Here is a 22896-nt window from a genome sequence, read left to right as displayed (position 1 = left end):
TGTCGAGAGAAAGAGTGAGGAGAGATGTCGAGAGAAAGGGAGCGATCGGAGTGAGACCATCATAATCAGTCCTCCCTGATGCTGGAAGAGAATGTGTGAAGAGCATCATTTGTCTCCCTCTCTTTTTTCCCTCTCCCTCTTCGTCTTTTCTTATTTTCTTTGATCCTGTGTTAGATTCCAGCTCCCTGAAGCTTCATTACATTTGAAGCTGTAGTCGTGAAGACTTAGAAAAAGGAAATGCTAAGGAATGGATTTCCGTGGCTATTTACCAGACGGACCGTTTTGGACCAGATAATGACTACATGCGTTAGCTTGCGTTCCAAATAGCACCCTATTCCCTATACAGTGTACTACTTTTGATAGTGCTCTGGTCAAAAGTAGTGTACTATATCGGGAACCTTTTGGGATGCAAAGAGTGCATAGGGATATTATAATGGTCAACCTCAAGCTGTTTTTCTGAGAAACCCCCTATTCCAGCTCTAATTAGTGACTGGTGTGCACAGTGCAGCCATTTGAGAGTGCTGTGTTCTCTGAGCCCTATTGGTCCCGGTCAAAAATAGTGCACTAGGGAAAAGGATGCCATTTGAGATGCAAAATGTCTCCACAGGTCTTTGGCCTTGTGTCAGGTTCTGTGTAGCAGGGTGCTGTGTTAGAAGAATGGTTCAGTGTATGGCTGTTAGGAGCCCAGAGGGCTCTGGGCTGTAGCAGTGTTGTTCTTATTGTGTGTGTGTGTTTTCAGGAAAAGGCTCTGGAGAGAAATAATGGATCAAAGGTCAGCAGACAGGATGTGCCCTTTTTTATCAGATACAGGGGGACTGCTCAGGGCGAAGAGTGGGACAAGATGAAGGAGAGCGAGTGTGATGGGGAGAGAATGATAGAGAGAGTTATAGGGGGAGGGAGAGAGAAGGAGAGAGTTGTAGTGGGATAGAGAGGGAGAGTTGTAGGGGAGAGAGAGGGGAAGAGTTGTAGGGAGTGAGGGAGAGTTGTGGGGGGGGAGAGAGAGAGAGGGTGGTAGGGTGAGAGAGTTGTAGAGGTAGAGAGAGTTGTAGGGGGACAGAGAATGCACTCAAATTATACGGGATGGAGCGAGGGAGGGAGGGAGGGAGCGAGGGAGGGAGGGATAACAAAATGCAAGACTTGAACAAAAGTTGATGTCAACCCAAATCGATATCTCATTACATCCAAACTAGGAAGCGTATACAGGGTCAGTGTGGCTGGCTAAGAGCTGTCCTGAGCTTGTCCCAGCGTCCCGTGGCACGCTATAGTAGGAATGGCAGCTCTGGGGGCCTTCTCTCCTCTCGCTCTTTCTCTGTATTTGTCTCTTCCTGTCCACACACGCTTATCCACCTGGGGATATCATACAACATTTGACCCTGTCATTAGAACCCTGCCGTGTGACAGGGGACCAGTGCCGATGACAGAGGAGGAACTCCTGCCTCCATGACGACAGGGTCCAATCGTATGAGGGGTTACTGATACAGTACGTGCCCTGTGTAATGTCCATTAACATTTTAACACTAGTCTTAAAAACCCTCTACTAAGCTATATGGAATTGTTTTAAGAAGGTAATATCAAGGATCTGGATAAGAGTGTCTGGTAAATGACTAAAATGTTTATTATTTAATAGTTCAATACGCATATATGGATATGTAAGAACATTTAAGAGAATAATACAGATTGTTAAATGCTCACAGGCAGTCCACATGACATTCTGTTGGACAAAAACCCTGAAATATGTTTATGCAAGTAGATTCTATTTGCTGGCATTGTGAATCACTCTAGGAGATATTGAAAGCTTTTGCTTAATTGAACTATGAGATGAACAGATGTCTTAGTGGAACTATGAGATGAACAGATGTCTTAGTGGAACTATGAGATGAACAGATGTCTTAGTAGAACTATGAGATGAACAGATGTCTTAGTAGAACTATGAGATGAACCGATGTCTTAGTGGAACTATGAGATGAACAGATGTCTTAGTGGAACTATGAGATGAACAGATGTCTTAGTGGAACTATGAGATGAACAGATGTCTTAGTAGAACTATGAGATGAACAGATGTCTTAGTGGAACTATGAGATGAACAGATGTCTTAGTAGAACTATGAGATGAACAGATGTCTTAGTAGAACTATGAGATGAACAGATGTCTTAGTGGAACTATGAGATGTACAGATGTCTTAGTGGAACTATGAGATGAACAGATGTCTTAGTGGAACTATGAGATGAACAGATGTCTTAGTGGAACTATGAGATGAACAGATGTCTTAGTGGAACAATGAGATGAACAGATGTCTTAGTGGAACTATGAGATGAACAGATGTCTTAGTGGAACTATGAGATGAACAGATGTCTTAGTAGAACTATGAGATGAACAGATGTCTTAGTAGAACTATGAGATGTACAGATGTCTTAGTGGAACTATGAGATGAACAGATGTCTTAGTAGAACTATGAGATGAACAGATGTCTTAGTGGAACTATGAGATGTACAGATGTCTTAGTGGAACTATGAGATGAACAGATGTCTTAGTGGAACTATGAGATGAACAGATGTCTTAGTGGAACTATGAGATGAACAGATGTCTTAGTGGAACTATGAGATGAACAGATGTCTTAGTGGAACTATGAGATGAACAGATGTCTTAGTGGAACTATGAGATGAACAGATGTCTTAGTGGAACTATGAGATGAACAGATGTCTTAGTGGAACTATGAGATGAACAGATGTCTTAGTGGAACTATGAGATGAACAGATGTCTTAGTGGAACTATGAGATGAACAGATGTCTTAGTAGAACTATGAGATGTACAGATGTCTTAGTGGAACTATGAGATGAACAGATGTCTTAGTAGAACTATGAGATGAACAGATGTCTTAGTGGAACTATGAGATGTACAGATGTCTTAGTGGAACTATGAGATGAACAGATGTCTTAGTGGAACTATGAGATGAACAGATGTCTTAGTGGAACTATGAGATGAACAGATGTCTTAGTGGAACTATGAGATGAACAGATGTCTTAGTGGAACTATGAGATGAACAGATGTCTTAGTGGAACTATGAGATGAACAGATGTCTTAGTAGAACTATGAGATGAACAGATGGCTTAGTGGAACTATGAGATGAACAGATGTCTTAGTGGAACTATGAGATGAACAGATGTCTTAGTGGAACTATGAGATGAACAGATGTCTTAGTGGAACTATGAGATGAACAGATGTCTTAGTGGAACTATGAGATGAACAGATGTCTTAGTGGAACTATGAGATGAACAGATGTCTTAGTGGAACTATGAGATGAACAGATGTCTTAGTGGAACTATGAGATGAACAGATGTCTTAGTGGAACTATGAGATGTACAGATGTCTTAGTGGAACTATGAGATGTACAGATGTCTTAGTGGAACTATGAGATGAACAGATGTCTTAGTGGAACTATGAGATGAACAGATGTCTTAGTGGAACTATGAGATGAACAGATGTCTTAGTGGAACTATGAGATGAACAGATGTCTTAGTGGAACTATGAGATGAACAGATGTCTTAGTGGAACTATGAGATGAACAGATGTCTTAGTGGAACTATGAGATGAACAGATGTCTTAGTGGAACTATGAGATGAACAGATGTCTTAGTGGAACTATGAGATGAACAGATGTCTTAGTGGAACTATGAGATGAACAGATGTCTTAGTGGAACTATGAGATGAACAGATGTCTTAGTGGAACTATGAGATGAACAGATGTCTTAGTAGAACTATGAGATGAACAGATGTCTTAGTAGAACTATGAGATGAACAGATGTCTTAGTAGAACTATGAGATGAACAGATGTCTTAGTGGAACTATGAGATGTACAGATGTCTTAGTGGAACTATGAGATGAACAGATGTCTTAGTGGAACTATGAGATGAACAGATGTCTTAGTGGAACTATGAGATGAACAGATGTCTTAGTAGAACTATGAGATGAACAGATGTCTTAGTGGAACTATGAGATGAACAGATGTCTTAGTGGAACTATGAGATGAACAGATGTCTTAGTAGAACTATGAGATGTACAGATGTCTTATTGGAACTATGAGATGTACAGATGTCTTAGTGGAACTATGAGATGAACAGATGTCTTAGTGGAACTATGAGATGAACAGATGTCTTAGTGGAACTATGAGATGAACAGATGTCTTAGTGGAACTATGAGATGAACAGATGTCTTAGTGGAACTATGAGATGAACAGATGTCTTAGTGGAACTATGAGATGAACAGATGTCTTAGTGGAACTATGAGATGAACAGATGTCTTAGTGGAACTATGAGATGAACAGATGTCTTAGTGGAACTATGAGATGAACAGATGTCTTAGTGGAACTATGAGATGAACAGATGTCTTAGTGGAACTATGAGATGAACAGATGTCTTAGTGGAACTATGAGATGAACAGATGTCTTAGTGGAACTATGAGATGAACAGATGTCTTAGTGGAACTATGAGATGAACAGATGTCTTAGTGGAACTATGAGATGAACAGATGTCTTAGTGGAACTATGAGATGAACAGATGTCTTAGTGGAACTATGAGATGAACAGATGTCTTAGTGGAACTATGAGATGAACAGATGTCTTAGTGGAACTATGAGATGAACAGATGTCTTAGTGGAACTATGAGATGAACAGATGTCTTAGTGGAACTATGAGATGAACAGATGTCTTAGTGGAACTATGAGATGAACAGATGTCTTAGTGGAACTATGAGATGAACAGATGTCTTAGTGGAACTATGAGATGAACAGATGTCTTAGTGGAACTATGAGATGAACAGATGTCTTAGTGGAACTATGAGATGAACAGATGTCTTAGTGGAACTATGAGATGAACAGATGTCTTAGTGGAACTATGAGATGAACAGATGTCTTAGTGGAACTATGAGATGAACAGATGTCTTAGTGGAACTATGAGATGAACAGATGTCTTAGTGGAACTATGAGATGAACAGATGTCTTAGTGGAACTATGAGATGAACAGATGTCTTAGTGGAACTATGAGATGAACAGATGTCTTAGTGGAACTATGAGATGAACAGATGTCTTAGTGGAACTATGAGATGAACAGATGTCTTAGTGGAACTATGAGATGAACAGATGTCTTAGTGGAACTATGAGATGAACAGATGTCTTAGTGGAACTATGAGATGAACAGATGTCTTAGTGGAACATATGAGATGAACAGATGTCTTAGTGGAACTATGAGATGAACAGATGTCTTAGTGGAACTATGAGATGAACAGATGTCTTAGTGGAACTATGAGATGAACAGATGTCTTAGTGGAACTATGAGATGAACAGATGTCTTAGTGGAACTATGAGATGAACAGATGTCTTAGTGGAACTATGAGATGAACAGATGTCTTAGTGGAACTATGAGATGAACAGATGTCTTAGTGGAACTATGAGATGAACAGATGTCTTAGTGGAACTATGAGATGAACAGATGTCTTAGTGGAACTATGAGATGAACAGATGTCTTAGTGGAACTATGAGATGAACAGATGTCTTAGTGGAACTATGAGATGTACAGATGTCTTAGTGGAACTATGAGATGAACAGATGTCTTAGTGGAACTATGAGATGAACAGATGTCTTAGTGGAACTATGAGATGAACAGATGTCTTAGTGGAACTATGAGATGAACAGATGTCTTAGTGGAACTATGAGATGAACAGATGTCTTAGTGGAACTATGAGATGAACAGATGTCTTAGTGGAACTATGAGATGAACAGATGTCTTAGTGGAACTATGAGATGTACAGATGTCTTAGTGGAACTATGAGATGAACAGATGTCTTAGTGGAACTATGAGATGAACAGATGTCTTAGTGGAACTATGAGATGAACAGATGTCTTAGTGGAACTATGAGATGAACAGATGTCTTAGTGGAACTATGAGATGAACAGATGTCTTAGTGGAACTATGAGATGAACAGATGTCTTAGTGGAACTATGAGATGAACAGATGTCTTAGTGGAACTATGAGATGAACAGATGTCTTAGTGGAACTATGAGATGAACAGATGTCTTAGTGGAACTATGAGATGAACAGATGTCTTAGTGGAACTATGAGATGAACAGATGTCTTAGTGGAACTATGAGATGAACAGATGTCTTAGTGGAACTATGAGATGAACAGATGTCTTAGTGGAACTATGAGATGTACAGATGTCTTAGTGGAACTATGAGATGTACAGATGTCTTAGTGGAACTATGAGATGAACAGATGTCTTAGTGGAACTATGAGATGAACAGATGTCTTAGTGGAACTATGAGATGAACAGATGTCTTAGTGGAACTATGAGATGAACAGATGTCTTAGTGGAACTATGAGATGAACAGATGTCTTAGTAGAACTATGAGATGTAACAGATGTCTTAGTGGAACTATGAGATGAACAGATGTCTTAGTGGAACTATGAGATGAACAGATGTCTTAGTGGAACTATGAGATGAACAGATGTCTTAGTGGAACTATGAGATGAACAGATGTCTTAGTGGAACTATGAGATGAACAGATGTCTTAGTGGAACTATGAGATGAACAGATGTCTTAGTGGAACTATGAGATGAACAGATGTCTTAGTGGAACTATGAGATGTACAGATGTCTTAGTGGAACTATGAGATGAACAGATGTCTTAGTGGAACTATGAGATGAACAGATGTCTTAGTGGAACAATGAGATGAACAGATGTCTTAGTGGAACTATGAGATGAACAGATGTCTTAGTGGAACTATGAGATGAACAGATGTCTTAGTGGAACTATGAGATGAACAGATGTCTTAGTGGAACTATGAGATGAACAGATGTCTTAGTGGAACTATGAGATGAACAGATGTCTTAGTGGAACTATGAGATGAACAGATGTCTTAGTGGAACTATGAGATGAACAGATGTCTTAGTGGAACTATGAGATGAACAGATGTCTTAGTGGAACTATGAGATGAACAGATGTCTTAGTGGAACTATGAGATGAACAGATGTCTTAGTGGAACTATGAGATGAACAGATGTCTTAGTGGAACTATGAGATGAACAGATGTCTTAGTGGAACTATGAGATGAACAGATGTCTTAGTGGAACTATGAGATGAACAGATGTCTTAGTGGAACTATGAGATGAACAGATGTCTTAGTGGAACTATGAGATGAACAGATGTCTTAGTGGAACTATGAGATGAACAGATGTCTTAGTGGAACTATGAGATGAACAGATGTCTTAGTGGAACTATGAGATGTACAGATGTCTTAGTGGAACTATGAGATGAACAGATGTCTTAGTGGAACTATGAGATGAACAGATGTCTTAGTGGAACTATGAGATGAACAGATGTCTTAGTGGAACTATGAGATGAACAGATGTCTTAGTGGAACTATGAGATGAACAGATGTCTTAGTGGAACTATGAGATGAACAGATGTCTTAGTGGAACTATGAGATGAACAGATGTCTTAGTGGAACTATGAGATGAACAGATGTCTTAGTGGAACTATGAGATGTACAGATGTCTTAGTGGAACTATGAGATGAACAGATGTCTTAGTGGAACTATGAGATGAACAGATGTCTTAGTGGAACTATGAGATGAACAGATGTCTTAGTGGAACAATGAGATGAACAGATGTCTTAGTGGAACTATGAGATGAACAGATGTCTTAGTGGAACTATGAGATGAACAGATGTCTTAGTGGAACTATGAGATGAACAGATGTCTTAGTGGAACTATGAGATGAACAGATGTCTTAGTGGAACTATGAGATGAACAGATGTCTTAGTGGAACTATGAGATGAACAGATGTCTTAGTGGAACTATGAGATGAACAGATGTCTTAGTGGAACTATGAGATGAACAGATGTCTTAGTGGAACTATGAGATGAACAGATGTCTTAGTGGAACTATGAGATGAACAGATGTCTTAGTGGAACTATGAGATGTACAGATGTCTTAGTGGAACTATGAGATGTACAGATGTCTTAGTGGAACTATGAGATGAACAGATGTCTTAGTGGAACTATGAGATGAACAGATGTCTTAGTGGAACTATGAGATGAACAGATGTCTTAGTGGAACTATGAGATGAACAGATGTCTTAGTAGAACTATGAGATGAACAGATGTCTTAGTGGAACTATGAGATGAACAGATGTCTTAGTGGAACTATGAGATGAACAGATGTCTTAGTAGAACTATGAGATGTACAGATGTCTTATTTTCTCTGACATGTTCCAGTCTGTTTGTAATTGAGAGCATTGAGACTAAATGCTAAACTAAAGGCTCAGCAGAAAAGGTTCAGCGTTTAACACAAAGGCCGTGAGTGGCAGACAAGTAGAGTCCCAATATCACAGGATCTGAGACAGTGAAAAAGACACACACAGTTAGCCTCATTATCTACATAAGAATAGAGTTGTTAATTAATTGTGGATGAATTATCGAGGGGGTTGGCCTTTGACTCTGTGTGTGTGTGTGTGTGTGTGTGTGTGTGTGTGTAGAGTAGAGCATCTCTTGGCGTGGTGAGCTCGGTGCCCACCTGCTCTAATGTAACAAAGAGAGTGAGTGTCTGTTAGGCAAACAGTGTGGAAGTGTGTGACAGGCAGACGGGACACAGTGTGTGTGTGTGAGAGAGAAAGGGATGAGGTGCATGTCAGTGTGTATGCACATACGTGTGTGTAGTCCATATCTCTCTGTTATTGATGGGCTCGTTCCGTACTTCACTCACCGTGACCCAGTTCTTCTGCACTGACACTCCCCATTCACATCAAGCCTGCAGCACCTAGGTGTCCTCAGCAGTGCGTCCGTGAGCTTGCTTGGTCTGAAACCCCTTTGACTGGGGATGTTCTCTGTATGAATGGAGGAGAAAGTCTCGGCCTGGTCTTGTTTTAGAACAATGGTGTTTTTAAAGGGGCAATGTTGAAACAATAACACAGTAGATCCCCGCCCCTGTTTCGGTAAAAGCTGGGGGATGCGGCTGGAGAAAGGTAACCACTCTCAAATAGTGTTGGTTTATGTTTACTTTGTTTTACAAACTAAAGTCTCATGTAATTGGTCAGCTGCTCAGTTAAGTTCTGGGTCCATACGTGTTAAGATGAAGAGATGCTAGAACGAGGAGCGGAACCAGAAGGAGGAGCTCTTTGCAAGTTACTGGCAAGTCTGTGGGCCGAATATCCCCTCCCCTTCCGAGATTTAAAAGATGCTAACACCTGCGAAATGTGTCCAAATAACAAGTGACGAAAAACCCAAACACCGGAACTGATGCTGCTCGGTATCTCACTCATCCCGTTCTGTCATGATAGATCTACCAGGGATATATTGGTAGCCTGTCCACGAGAGAATAGAGTCAGACAAGCTTATATTCTGGGTTCTGATGGGGTACAACAGCTGAACGAAGCTCATGAGGCTTTTAGAAGTTATATTCTTCCAGAATCAATGGGTATATATCATTCATTTAATGGATGTAGTAACTGCAGATGGTCCCTTTTTTAATTGGAGAGGCTTGCTTTACAGCAAGGCAGAGATTGACTTTGCTGTTGGGTGGGTTCGCAATAGTTTTTTTCTAATGTGTCTTTCCAGCATTTCACCTGTTTCTGTGCTTCTAAAGGGCACAGCAAAGGTATTTGATATATTGCAGCCTACTCCGGTGTGCTTTGAATAAATTGTTGATTTTGGAGCAATGTAGGCAGGGCAGTCAGAGTGCGGCTTGAATCCGAAACTCTGAGGGTAAAGCACACTACCGCCTGTGCCATAAAGGTCGACCTCTTGGCAGGAGCGTAATGCACTCACCTATAGGGCGCCAGCAGTATCAGTAAATGTCCATTCGGATTTCAATACTAATGCTAATTAGCTGTAAGATGACTTGAATGCTATCATCATGCTAATGATTGGCTGTTAACTGACTTGATGTATGCTACTAAACTAGCATGCTAACGCCTGACTGCTGTCTTTGTTCTCTGTCCACAGAGCAGTTTCCTGGGCAGCGCTACGTTCTCCGTTAGCGACCTGCTAAGGTCAAAGGACGATCAGCTGACCCTCAATCTAAGGTGAGTGAACATTGCTCTCTCTTTCTCAACAATACCTCTCTCCTCTTTCTCAATTCTACCTCTCTCCTCTTTCTCAATTCTACCTCTCTCCTCTTTCTCAATTCTACCTCTCTCCTCTTTCTCAATTCTACCTCTCTCCTCTTTCTCAATTCTACCTCTCTCCTCTTTCTCAATTCTACCTCTCTCCTCTTTCTCAATTCTACCTCTCTCCTCTTTCTCAATTCTACCTCTCTCCTCTTTCTCAATTCTACCTCTCTCCTCTTTCTCAACTCTCAGACCCTGAGTGCCTTTGCACTGCTCTTAATGGTTTTCTTTGATTGGTAATTGATGGTTGAAGGCCAGTGCTGATCTCTTTGTGGCAGCAGTCTCTTTGCACTCTTGTTTTTTTCACTCCTAACCGTTGGAGGTTAAAGTCAAATATTTTTGAATAGATGTGGGTAGCTGTATTTTCTATATATGGACTTTAAAGTAAGACTAACTCTTCAATAGAACTTGTTTTTATCTCTTGATCTTACCTTTTAACTGATCTTGTCTGTTTTCTTGTCCTGACGTTTGGAGGCTAGTTTTATTCTTTCTCTCTGCACAGGCTTTAAAGTAAGACTAACTCTTCAGTTGTTGGACCTTCAAACGTCTGTATTTTTCTGTATAGTGTTATAATCCAAGGGCCTTAGCAACCATGGTATTGGAATGATGCAAGTATTTGCCTGCCCTATTTGCCAGACAACCCAGGGCTAGACAATGCACATTTTTTGTTAGCTGGTCAATTACATGGTATCAGAGGGCAGGTTATCTGGCTGTGTGTGGGGGTGGATCTACCATTTCTGGCCTGGTGGAGGGAAACGGAAAGAAGTTTGCATTAAGAATGTGGAAGTGGGCGTAGAGGTGTGGTAGGGCAAAGAGATTGAGAGAGCGGTTAAAAGAGAGAGACTGACGGAGAGACAAACGGAGAGAAAATAGTCAGAGACAAAGGATAAAGAAAGAGAGAGCGAGAGAGAACACCTGGAGGATGATGGGAGGTCGGAGAGGTAGTTCCCATGGGAATAAAGACACCTGTTAGAGCACAGAACACCCCCATACCAAACATGCATGTGTGTCATGGGGATGGAAAAAAGCTGGTGAGAAAAGAAAGTCAACAGTCTAGCTACTGAGATGCAATTATAAGCCTGGCTTGGCTGCTACTGCTGCTGCTACTACTGCTACTGCTGCTACTGCTGCTACTGCTACTGCTGCTACTGCTACTGCTACTGCTGCTACTGCTGCTACTACTACTGCTACTACAGTATAATCAGACAGACTGTGGGTTTTTCACTGAAAATGGGTTTATTTCCCAGTCTCTTTGGCCCTTCTGTCTGCCCTTTTTCGCTCTCTTTTTCTCTTCCGTCGCTCTTTTCCCTCGCTCCGTTATTCTTTCTCATTTCCAGAAGGTGAGCACGGGTCCTTGGCCATAATTGTCACTGGTATGATTGACAGCACTACTCGCCGCCACGAGGGAGGGAGATTATGCAGCTGGTGTGTGTGTGTGCATGTCTGTGTGTCTGTCTTTCTATGCGTCTGTCTTTCTGTGCAACAAGATCTCACGGTTTGACCAATTTGACTTCAGATTCTGACGTTTGACAATGTTTGTCCAAACGTCAAATTTCGACGTGTTTTGGACAGCCTGAGTTGCTCCGCTGCTATCGGCAGGGCCTTGCGGCTGGTTAAGTTTAGGCATTAATTCCGAATTGTTAAGGTTTGGGATAGCTCATCAGCCACCACCACCGCTCACAACGCCCAAGCAGACTTGATGGTAATAGTGCTCACCGTTGCCTCTAGTGGCCGATTTTGAAGGCATCTCCCGACGTCCTGGGGACCTGGACTGATGTCTGATTCGAAGTGGATCTTGTGTGTGTGTGTGTGTGTGTGTGTGTGTGTGTGTGTGTGTGTGTGTGTGTGTGTGTGTGTGTGTGTGAGCTTGTGTCTGAGCGAGTCCACTCTACTGCTAACAAACACCTCCAGCCAAGGCCTACAGCCAATGATTGATCCGTTTGATAATGCTGATTCTGATGAAAGGAGGGACAGGACGTCATAGTGGTGTTTTTTGCAAGCTAAAAGGGTGCTCTGTGGCAATGTGTTCCCGTAAAGTGGAGGGAGAACATCGACTGTCAGAGGGATATGTGTTGTCTTAGTGTTTGGCCCACCGAGTTGTGAGCGCACACACACACACGCCCTGCGGAGTGTCATTTTCTAATTGTACTGAACGAGGGATGAAAGAACACACACAGCCTAGGAAGGTTCCTCTAATCCCCAACAGAACGACAGACCGGGCAACAACTGGGGGCTCATCTACACTACCCTGTAAATTGAATGTCTGTTGTGGAAGAACATGGCCTTCCCAGGGCTGAGGGAGAGGGTGTACTTGTCACTTCTCCTCCACATAATACACTACTGCGGTGGTGGAGGCATATCGGTGTGTGGGTTGGAGGCTTTGGGATGTTCTTTGTGGCGATTTCACCTCTAAAACTTAAAACTCTCTTTAGCTTTTGAAAGAGTTTAGAAATATCCGTGTTACTTTCTTCATCCCCGGGTTGATCTCGCAGTGGTCAACTTTAGGAGGAAGTCCTTTTATTTGGTCAACAGGTACGCCCTTGAGGATGTGGTGGTAATGTTGATGGTCAAGGCAGAATGGCCCACAGCTGAAAGTCTATTCTGTACAGTGGAATACAAGGCTGCTACTGTAGTCCTCTGGAGACCTAATGCCTTGTTATACCAGTCAGGTGGTGTTATGTTGTTGTCTGATAGGATGGCCCAGATTTTTGTTTCCTCATGTCTCCCTATGGAAATTTACTCTTGCACACGCATACTCTCATTTGCATCTCTCTCTCGCACTCGCTCTCTCTCTCTCTCTCTCTCTCTCTCTCTCTCTCTCTCGCACTCGCTCTCTCTCTCTCTCTCTCTCTCTCTCTCTCTCTCTCTCTCTCTCTCTCTCTCTCTCTCTCTCTCGCTCTCTCTCGCTCTCTCTCGCTCTCTCGCTCTCTCGCTCTCTCGCTCTCTCTCTCTCTTTATCCAATATGCTGTTTGGTTTGGTAGCTCATCCACTGAGGAGGGATTTTCAAAGGCGAAAGCAGCCATGAGTCTTTGTGATCCATCCTCTGTTGTTGGGTTCAAGCCAGTGATTCAGATTTTCTCCTACTCTCCAAGCCGCTCATCGACAACAGCGCTGGTTTCGACTATGAGAACAGAGAACAGCAGGCATATGTATTCTACAGCGTGTTAAGAGGAGTCTACAGTTTGCTGTATGGCGGTTTATTGTCAAGCAGTAGCTCAGTTTCGCTAATAGAAAACGACTACCTTTCTCTACTGAGAGAAATTGGACAAATTTTCTTTCAGAAGACAGAACAGTTGTTCTCCCCTCAGAGCTGTTTGAAACCAGCTCGACATTGACGTAGTTCTCGTCTTAATAAGGTCTGGATTTACACGGGGTCCTTAAGCAAATATATATGTGAAATTGGTATTTGATGTTTGACCGGGGGAGTTTGTTTTTCCCTTCCACTTCTATGAAGTTCACCACCTAAGGGACATGTTTTTATAGACAGGAGAAGTCTACGCTATTGAATTTGAACTTCAGGCTCTCAAATCCTAAGGCTTCTTATTTCACACTCATTACTTCTTCATTTCATCTCTCGCTCTCTACCTCTCTTTCTCTCTTTCTCTCTCTCAGCCTCAGCGAATGGAAAGACTTTAATGTCAGGCTTGTTGGAATGTTTGTCACAATGTTTGTCACAAGCATCCAGGTTGGATTTGGGTCACTTTTCTGGAGCTTTTTGACAGTGTCAGGTCCACTGACAGTGAAGGTCATTAACACAGTGCCTTGTGAGGACCTGTCTCCTCCCTGTCTCCTCCCTGTCTCCTCCCTGTCTCCTCCCTGTCTCCTCCCTGTCTCCTCCCTGTCTCCTCCCTGTCTCCTCCCTGTCTCCTCCCTGTCTCCTCCCTGTCTCCTCCCTGTCTCCTCCCTGTCTCCACAAACCACTGATGTGATGGCGAGAGCAACTCACAATACAGCGTGCTGAGTGCACAAGCACAACAATGATTTAAAGGGATGGGCTGGATGAACTGTGGGTTTTGACCACGGTAAATACAGTGGGGACACTCTCACTTTGGATTTATCCCTTGAAAGGGATGGGTTGGTTGATTTAGTGTCCTGGCCAGGGCGAACACAGCAAAAACTCCTTAGTTCTGGACTGAATGGATTTGCATTGTTCTAGCTGTGGTGAACATGAGAAAGCCATATACTTCTGTTTGAGGAGAAATGCAGTCTATAGCTTTGAGGGAAATGAAAACATCTTTCCATTCAAACGGTCGAGTTCGACTCGACCAGGTTCTATAGAAGCCATATTTCACCCATTCTTTAAAAGCATAGCAGTGTATAGAAACCTTGATGAATTCTGTTTTCCTAAAGGACTAGAAAGGAGTAGATGGCTTGTGAAGAAAGTCAAACTGATTCGATGATTAACGGAGTCACACGATACAGGAAGTACTTGTGGACCAAATGGAGGTCAAAAGTCGTCACAAAATACATTCTCGTTGACATTCTCGTCTTTTGCGACGACTAACTTGAGCTCGGTGAGGTTTTTATTAGATCCAAACTTTCTAGCACGCAGTTAGTTTGACTATGTGTGTTTGAGTGTTTTTGACTGCCAGTGCATGCATCTGTGTCCCCATTCTTTTCTCACCTAAAGCCATGCTCTGTGAAACCTCAGCCACACCTCCCTCTTGTCCTTGTCTCCACACAACAACAACAGCCTTTTTGACAGGCTCCCCTTACAAATGATTTGATTCCTTCTGTCGCCATTGACAACCCCTGTGACACACACACACACACACACACACACACACACACTGAAGCGCTTATGGCATTTTGATGTATGGTGATTTCTTCCCCCTTCCCAGACCACTTAATTGGTTGTTAGTGCCAGGCTGGAAGACGGAAGTCGTATGACCTTTGACCCATAACACGTTGTAGCATTGTACTTAATCACTTCCTGTCTGTGTGTTACCATAGAGTCAGGCTGCTGTGTATGATGGTGATGGTTCAACCACCGTCATTACTCTCCAGGGGCTTCCAGGAGCCGTGCTTTGGTCTAAACGGATGTTTAGATTAGATGACGTTCGATATCAGACTTCTCCTGGCTAGGCTCGTGTTCAGTTGCCTGCTATAGTTTATGTATGCTGTCCATAGCAGTGTTCGGTTGGATCTTCTCTTTTTAAGTTGTTTCTAAAGAGGCGATTTGTAATGCACTTCCTGTGTTGATAGTTTGTAGAACTTTGGTCATAGTTATTGTTGTTTCAAAAGCGAGGGCCATTTTCAACCTTGTTAAGGTCAGCTTCCTGTAAAGGCCTGATGTAGGCTAGTCGAGATGGGGACTCGAAAATAGCAACGGAAACAGGATGTAAACAGCAACAAAGACTGTGCAACCCAGGCCCTTTCAATAATGTATCCCTGGTTGTGTACACAGGGGAGAAGTTATAACCGTTTCAGAGAGGAAGCCTAGTGTTCACCCTGTCAAAACACACACACACACACACACACACACACACACACACACACACACACACACACACACACACACACACACACTAACAATTCACAGCAGTGTGTTTTGCATACATTTAAAACTGAAAGCGCTAATATGCTAATAACGTCCTATTCTCCGTCTCCAACAGCCAAAACAAATGTTTGAAAGGTTTGAATTCACATTCCAACTTACCAAATAGACAACAGGAAGCTACTTCAAATCCTGCCAGACCATTCGGTTTGCCCATTAACTGTCAGGACACTAATCCAATCAAATCAAATGTATTTATATAGCCCTTCTTACATCAGCTGATATCTCAAAGTGCTGTACAGAAACAGCAAACAATGCAGGTGTAGAAGCACGGTGGCTAGGAAAAACTCCCTAGAAAGGCCAAAACCTAGGAAGAAACCTAGAGAGGAACCAGTCTATGAGGGGTGGCCAGTCCTCTTCTGGCTGTGCCGGGTGGAGATTATAACAGAACATGGCCAAGATGTTCAAATGTTCATAAATGACCAGCATGGTCAAATAATAATCACAGTAGTTGTCGAGGGTGCAACACCTCAGGAGTAAATGTCAGTTGGCTTTTCATAGCCGATCATTAAGAGTATCTCTACCGCTCCTGCTGTCTCTAGAGAGTTGAAAACAGCAGGTCTTGGACAGGTAGCACGTCCGGTGAACAGGTCATAGCCTCAGGCAGAACAGTTGAAACTAGAGCAGCAGCACGGCCAGGTGGACTGGGGACAGCAAGGAGCCATCATGCCAGGTAGTCCTGAGGCATGGTCCTAGGGCTCAGGTCCTCCGAGAGAGAGAGAGAAAGAAAGAGAGAATTAGAGAGAGCATACTTAAATTCACACAGGACACCGGATAAGACAGGAGAAGTACTCCAGATAAAACAGACTGACCATAGCCCCCCGACACATAAACTACTGCAGCATAAATACTGGAGGCTGAGACAGGAGGGGTCAGGAGACACTGTGGCCCCATCCGATGATACCTCCGGACAGGGCCAAACAGGCAGGATATAACCCCAGTACAGCCCCCACACCACTAGAGGAATACCTTCAACCACCAACTTACCATCCTGAGACAAGGCCGAGTATAGCCCACAAAGATCTCCGCCACGGCACAACCCAAGGGGGGTGCCAACTCAGACAGGAAGATCACGTCAGTGACTCAACCCACTCAAGTGACGCACCCCTCCTAGGGACGGCATGGAAGGGCACCAGTAAGCCAGTGACTCAGCCCCTGTAATAGGGTTAGAGGCAGAGAATCCCAGTGGAGAGAGGGGAACCGGCCAGGCAGAGACAGCAAGTGCGGTTCGCTGCTCCAGAGCCTTTCCGTTCACCTTCACACTCCTGGGCCAGACTACACTCAATCATATGACCTACTGAAGAGATGAGTCTTCAGTAAAGACTTAAAGGTTGAGACCGAGTCTGCGTCTCTCACATGGGTAGGCAGACCATTCCATAAAAATGGAGCTCTATAGGAGAAAGCCCTGCCTCTAGCTGTTTGCTTAGAAATTAGGAGGCCTGCGTCTTGTGACCGTAGCGTACGTGTAGGTATGTATGGCAGGACCAAATCGGAAAGATAGGTAGGAGCAAGCCCATGTAATGCTTTGTAGGTTAGCAGTAAAACCTTGAAATCAGCCCTTGCCTTAACAGGAAGCCAGTGTAGGGAGGCTAGCACTGGAGTAATATGATACATTTTTGGGGTTCTAGTCAGGATTCTAGCAGCCGTATTTAGCACTATCTGAAGTTTATTTAGTGCTTTATCCGGGTAGCCGGAAAGTAGAGCATTGCAGTAGTCTAACCTAGAAGTAACAAAAGCATGGATTAATTTTTCTGCATCATTTTGGACAGAAAGTTTCAGATTTTTGCAATGTTACGTAGATGGAAAAAAGCTGTCCTTGAAACAGTCTTGATTTGTTCTTCAAAAGAGAGATCAGGGTCCAGAGTAACGCCGAGGTCCTTCACAGTTTTATTTGAGACGACTGTACCATCAGATTAATTGTCAGATTCAACAGAAGATCTCTTTGTTTCTTGGGACCTAGAACAAGCATCTCTGTATTGTCCGAGTTTAAAAGTAGAAAGTCCTGGACAAAAAGCACTTTCTGTTGTGTTTACAGTGCAGAACTGTGTGCTAATGTAACTCTCAATGCAACACTGTAAACTCTGTGCAGACAAAACACTTCATGGAAATTGTCCATTGAACATGCTTTTCAGTCAAGGACTAGGTTTAATCGGTGTCCGGGAAACTGGCCTTGTGTCTTTACACCTTACCCGCAGCTGCATTACAGGAAGTCTTGGACATATTTAACATGGCTGTCACTCACACTCTCACCCTCTCGCTCTCACACACCCTCTCTCTCTCTCTCTCTCTCTCTCTCTCTCTCTTTCTCTTTCTATCACTCTCTTTCTCTCACTCTCTCTCTCTCTGAGGGGATGGCACCCTGTGACCCAGTTTAGCGTTTTTAGATTTGATGGTGATGGGAAATGATAGTGTGTGTGCTTGCATGCGTGTGTGTGTTCAGAGAGGAATCTCTAGTGAGGCTACATTATCACAGGCCAATGCCTCCCTCCATGTCTTGACTGCCTGTCTTATTCATACAATCCTATTGGATAACACCCACCAGTCTATTCCTCCATTAATAACACCACTATCATCTCACCAGTTCACTGACCCAGCACCATTCACCATCATCTCACCAGTTCACTGACCCAGCACCATTCACTATCATCTCACCAGTTCACTGTCCCAGCACCATTCACTATCATCTCACCAGTTCATTGACCCAGCACCATTCACTATCATCTCACCAGTTCACTGTCCCAGCACCATTCACTATCATCTCACCAGTTCACTGTCCCAGCACCATTCACTATCATCTCACCAGTTCACTGACCCAGCACCATTCACTATCATCTCACCAGTTCACTGTCCCAGCACCATTCACTATCATCTCACCAGTTCACTGACCCAGCACCATTCACTATCATCTCATCAGTTCATTGACCCAGCACCATTCACTATCATCTCACCAGTTCACTGTCCCAGCACCATTCACTATCATCTCACCAGTTCACTGACCCAGCACCATTCACTATCATCTCATCAGTTCATTGACCCAGCACCATTCACTATCATCTCACCAGTTCACTGACCCAGCACCATTCACTATCATCTCACCAGTTCACTGTCCCAGCACCATTCACTATCATCTCACCAGTTCACTGTCCCAGCACCATTCACTATCATCTCACCAGTTCACTGAACAACACCATTCACTATCATCTCACCAGTTCACTGTCCCAGCACCATTCACCATCATCTCACCAGTTCACTGACCCAGCACCATTCACTATCATCTCACCAGTTCACTGTCCCAGCACCATTCACTATCATCTCATCAGTTCATTGACCCAGCACCATTCACTATCATCTCACCAGTTCACTGTCCCAGCACCATTCACTATCATCTCACCAGTTCACTGACCCAGCACCATTCACTATCATCTCACCAGTTCATTGACCCAGCACCATTCACTATCATCTCACCAGTTCACTGTCCCAGCACCATTCACTATCATCTCACCAGTTCACTGACCCAGCACCATTCACTATCATCTCACCAGTTCACTGTCCCAGCACCATTCACTATCATCTCACCAGTTCACTGTCCCAGCACCATTCACTATCATCTGTCACATCGGCCAAGCTTATCCCCAGATGCCCATGCCTTACTATCCACCCTCTGACTGGAAGCTGGTTTATCTGAACAGGGTAGAGAAGGCTGAAGATGAACTGATCTGCTGAAATACAGCTCCAAGCTTAAAAGCCGACGTTGTTGCCGGTAATGTCTGGTGAGGACCTGCCTTACAACAGGCCTACAAACCCTCGGTCCAACCTCTCTCAGCCTATTGCAGACAGTCTGAGCACTGATGTAGGGATTGTGCGTTCCTAGTGTAACTCGGGCAGTTGTTGTTGCCATCCTGTACCTGTCCCGCAGGTGTGATGTTAAGATGTACCAATCCTGTGCAGGTGTTGTTACACGTGGTCTGCCACTGCGAGGACGATCAGCTGTCCGTCCTGTCTCCCTGTAGCGCTGTCTTAGGCGTCTCACAGTAAGGACATTTCAATGTATTGCAATGGCTACATTTGCAGTCCTCATGCCTCCTTGCAGCATGCCTAAGGCACGTTCACACAGATGAGCAGGGACACTAGGCATCTTTCTTTTGGTGTTTTTCAGTCAGTAGAAAGGCCTCATTAGTGTCCTAAGTTTTCAGAACTGTGACCTTAATTGCCTACCGTCTGTAAGCTGTTAGTGTTTTAATGACCGTTCCATGTTCATTAATTGTTTATGGTTCATTGAACAAGCATGGGAAACGGTGTTTAAACCCTTTACAATGAAGAACTGTGAAGTTATTTGGATTTTTAGAGCTTCTTTTTGAACGACAGGTTTCTGAAAAAGGGATGTTTATTTTTTTGCTGAGTTTATATGTATATACACTACCATTCAAAAGTTTGAGGTCTCTTAGAAATGTCCATATTTTTGTATAGAATGTGGGTTTGATTACAGGCTCAAAATGGCCAGAAACAAAGAACTTTCTTCTGAAACTCGTCAGTCTATTCTTGTTCTGAGACATGAAACGGGATGCTGGCCTTCAAGGCAGAGTTCCTCTGTCCAGTGTCTGTGTTCTTTTACCCATCTTAATCTTTTCTTTTTATTGGCCAGTCTGAGATATGGCTTTTTCTTCGCAACTCTGCCTAGAAGGCCAGCATCCCGGAGTCACCTCTTCACTGTTGACATTGAGACTGGTGTTTTGCTGGTACTGTTTAATGAAGCGGCCAGTTGAGGACTTGTGAGGTGTCTGTTTCTCAAACTAGACACTCTAATGTACTTGTCCTCTTGCTCAGTTGTGCACCGGGGCCTCCCACTCCTTTTTCTATTCTGGTTAGAGCCAATTTGCGCTGTTCTGTGAACGGAGTAGTAGTTGTACAAGATCTTCAGTTTCTTGGCCATTTCTCGCCTTCATTTCTCAGAACAAGAATAGACTGACGAGTTTCAGAAGAAAGCTCTTTGTTTCTGGCCATTTTGAGCCTGTAATCGAAACCACAAATGCTGATGTTCCAGATACTCAATAGTCTAAAGAAGGCCAGTTTGATTGCTTCTTTAATCAGAACAATAGTTTTCAGCTGTGCTAACATAATTGCATAATGGTTTTCTAATGATTAGCCTTTTAAAATGATAAACTTGGATTAGTTAACACAACATGTCATTGGAACACCGGAGTGATAGTTGCTGATAATGGGCCTCTGTACGCCTATGTAGATAACTCTGCCGTTTCCAGCTACAATAGTCATTTACAACATTAACAATGTCTACACTGTATTTCTGATCAATTTCATGTTATTTTAAATAGACAAAAAAAAATGATTTTCTTTCAAAAACAAGGACATTTCTAAGTGACCCCAAACTTTTGAACGGTAGTGTATATATTCTGACAACCCTTGAAAATACTAAGTGGGAGTCCCTCTGCTCTCTTTCTTTCTCTCCATCCCTCTGTCCCCCCTCCCTCTCTTTCTCTCTCTCTCTCTCCCTCCTATCTCTCCCCTGCTCTCTCACTCCCCCTCTCCTTCTCTTCCCTCCCCCCCTTCCCTCCCTCTCTCTCTCTCTCTGTCAAATGATATGACACACCAGCCAGTGTTGAACACAGATTGGGGCTTCTGTCCTCTACAGTCATTAGCAAAAAGAGACTACACACAAACAAACATTTAGTTAGGAATAATGGAAGGAAAGGGAATAATTACAATTGTACAATACCAGATTAAATGCCTTTATTTATTCCTTTCTGGTTAATTTGATCTATTTGTCACCAGTGGATAGTGTGTGTAGTGTTTATAACACTGTAGGACAGAGCGGTGGCAGGGTGGCTATTGGGAAGACGTTTATCTGTCGTTTGCACATAGGGAGGACTATTTTGACTATGAAGCTGCCTGTGACTTCCTGTGTGTGGAATTGTCCAATAAAGTATGTTTAATGCTGCAGGAATGGGTTTGGAAGTCAGACAAACACACACACACACACACACACACACACACACACACACACACACACACATTTAGATATACACATGCACGCGCATATACACATACACACACACACACACAGCATTAAATTTGTTTTGAAATGCACATATGGTCTCCACATTTCTCCCATCATTACCCAAAATGCACTTCTGTGCTGTTTCACTGCATAATCTAGAAGATTCCCTCAAGGCTAGGAGGCCCATGGATAGAATATGAAAATAATGACCTAGACCAGAGATCCACCAAGGCACCAAATATGTCCATGCCAGATAAAATGAATCGCTTTCAGGCTGACACACACACACACACATACATTCACACACACACACACTTGGGCTGAAATCCTGCTTTAATTACCGTTCATAAATAATCTGGGCTTTTAAAAAGTTGTCTAAAAAGAACATTCTGGATAATCCGGAACATTCTAGTAGTGCCCAGAAACTCATAATGCATATTGAGTAAGGTAATAGGTCTCATATAGAGTGAAGAAATAAGAAAATAGAGAGTTTTATATAGTGAGCCAAAAAGACATAGGTGTATGTCCAAATCCAAAAAGTATGTAGCTAGCAAGTTTACTAGTTCGCGACAGTAGTTGCCTTGGTAACCAAACAAACAGACTTGCTAGATTAGTTTACCAAACCATCAGTCCAAGCCTGCTATTATGAAAATCGAATTCAACAATGCCAATAATGTTTTCAATTTGAATTGAAAAATTAACTATAGCCATTGAATTCTAACATGCAAATATACTGTGGGTTATAGGGAAATAATGCACGCTCTGGAATGCCCTTCCAGCCAATTAGAAACAAGTATTCAACAATGCCATGGTATAAATCTCAGTAGACATGGGACAAAAGGGGCTTAGAATGTAGGGGGACCCACCTGAGCCAAGTCCTGGTCTATTTGATGAGTGGGTTATAATGAGGACAACATGAAGGAGGGATCAAATGAGGATGTCTCGATGCCTGCCATTGGGGTCGATTTCTTTCTTCTCCGCTTTGGAAGAGATTGTGGCCCTCCATCATTCCAGCACTCTGTAGAGGAGACGACGGGAGACCTGCAATCTCCGCTGCGCTCCTCTCCCGATACATCCCCACACCCAGGAAGGAAAGGGGGGGTCATGTATAATATCCTGCCTTTATCCACTTGAATCTGTTTCTGACTAAAGCCCATAAAGAGCTAAGTCA

At 43.0% G+C, this 22896-nt stretch overlaps 1 protein-coding gene across 1 annotated transcript in view; it reads left to right on the top strand.

The window, feature by feature from the left end:
- Positions 1–22896, top strand: part of LOC120034790 (type II inositol 3,4-bisphosphate 4-phosphatase-like) — a 144817-nt gene that overhangs the window by 1147 nt on the left and 120774 nt on the right. Inside the window, exon 2 of the mRNA XM_038981410.1 lies at positions 9991–10070. The gene's annotated coding sequence lies outside the window, so the exon portion shown is untranslated. The remainder of the gene's footprint in view (positions 1–9990; positions 10071–22896) is intronic.

This window comes from Salvelinus namaycush, chromosome 42, assembly GCF_016432855.1.
Source record: "Salvelinus namaycush isolate Seneca chromosome 42, SaNama_1.0, whole genome shotgun sequence".
Lineage (NCBI taxonomy): Eukaryota > Metazoa > Chordata > Actinopteri > Salmoniformes > Salmonidae > Salvelinus > Salvelinus namaycush.
Note: the sequence above shows the minus strand (reverse complement) of the source record. Positions and strands in the feature narration are given on the sequence as shown.